We start from the raw sequence: 1,862 nt of genomic DNA, 5'->3' as shown, positions 1-1,862 counted from the left end.
TTGCTTGACAAAATTTCACGGTGTTTGAATCCAAGTTGCATCTCCTGACCTATCTTGGTATTCCTTTTCTTAGCATAAAAAGCTCAGTGTGTCACGTTCCTGGATGTCACCGGTGAGTGGGTAGGGTGCCAGCCTTTATTCCTAAAGGATTTTTCTCACCCAACAGAATAAAGGCAGATTTCTTAGGAATTTACAGTCCTTCCTCTCAAGAAGCTTACCGGCCAAGCTGAGGAGAGAGAAATGGATCAGTTCGGGAACTCAGAGCATCACCAGATGAGTTCTTCTCGAACAGAGAACTTTTTCCTCTGGGCTGTTGCATTTCTTGCCATGAAGCTGAAGTAGCAAACCTCATCACCTTAGGATTTGGACTAACCAAAAGCCAGGAAGAAAAACGATGTTGGATTACCTCTGTTCATTCCTGGCCTGGCTCTAAAGAAAGGACCAGAGGTACGGTGGTTCCAGTCTGGTGCCCACCCCTGAGGGAGGGTTGAGAAGCATCAAGAGCAGGGGGGAAGCTGGAGGGCCTTCGTCACATGCTGTGGCAAGCTTGGGAGGAGAGAAAGTCACTTCACGGACCGCTGCCTAGGAATGTGCTGGGGGCTGTTCCTTGGTTTAAAATAATGTTCTCTCACCTTCTGTAGACCATACCTCATATGGGAAGACAAAATCAGTATTTCTTGCCCCTCCTGGGGTTCGTGGTCTGGTTGCAAATGATAAACATCACTAGGGTAAAAAGTGGGCATTCAGAGGAGGGAGTTGTAACTTCCTCTGGGTTCAGGGACCTCCTGAGGAGACCGTACTTAGGCTGAACCTCCAGAGATGTGGATGTGGAAGGCATTCCTTAAAAAAAAAAAAAAAAATCTGTGTACAGAGCCATGGAGTTGGGAAAGCATGGGGGAAGATGCCCAGGGGGCGTAGAGTGTGATAACAGGGAGTGAGAAGCAAGTTTAGCAGATGGATTGGGTCACAGTGCTTTGAATGCCAGGAGGAGGAATCTGGCATTGGTCCTGTAAGCACTGGGAACATGGGAAATATTTAAACAGGAGGCTAAGGGTTGTAGAGCTTGGCGCCACCAGGTTGATCTGACGGCAGACCGGATGCACCAAAGGCAGCAGTCCGGGGAACGTAGTACACTTGACCCTCTAACAATACGGGTTTGAACTATGCAGGTCCGTGGATTCCTGTTTTCTGATACAGTACTGTAAGTTTTTTTCCTTACGGTTTTCTTGACATTTTTTTCTCTAGGCTGCTGTATCGTAAGAACACAGTATACAGTCTCTATGTAGAGAGCATACACGGTATGTGTTCAGTGACTTCCAGTCAACAGTAGGCTATTAATAGTTAAGTTTGGAGAGGGTCAGGTTACATGCAGATTTTTGACCGGAAGGGGGACAGCACCCCTAATCCCTGTTTTAAGGGGCACCTGGAATTGCAGGGGATGTGGGGCCTGAGAAAAGGCAGTGACAGGAGGGAACAGAAGCGGGTTCAGTAGGTGGCCTGGGGAAAGGAGCTGTCAGAGGGATCCAAGGTGTTCCTGAAGCCTGAGGAATGGCGAAGACGAAGGTGAGTTCAGTTTTGGAAACGTGGAATTTCAGGGACTGGAACCTCGCTTAGACTCCCTGGAGCCTTCCCCCTCATCGTGACAAGGTGATGGCTCCAACCAGTAGAATTCCCACTGCCTCAGATCTCATGTTGGTCTCCAGGAGGTGATGGGAATCCAACATTCCCTAATTTTACAAGGATGGGGACATTTCTTTGGGCATATTTTTTTTTCCTTTCACAAGTTTAAAATTTTTAAAAATTCAACTTCATTTTACTAACAGCAGCTCTTTCCAAATTCCCTTCCAAGCTTTTTCCTGTTC

This window comes from Neomonachus schauinslandi, chromosome 4 (genome assembly GCF_002201575.2).
Source record: "Neomonachus schauinslandi chromosome 4, ASM220157v2, whole genome shotgun sequence".
Taxonomy (NCBI): Eukaryota; Metazoa; Chordata; class Mammalia; order Carnivora; family Phocidae; genus Neomonachus; species Neomonachus schauinslandi.
Note: the sequence above shows the minus strand (reverse complement) of the source record.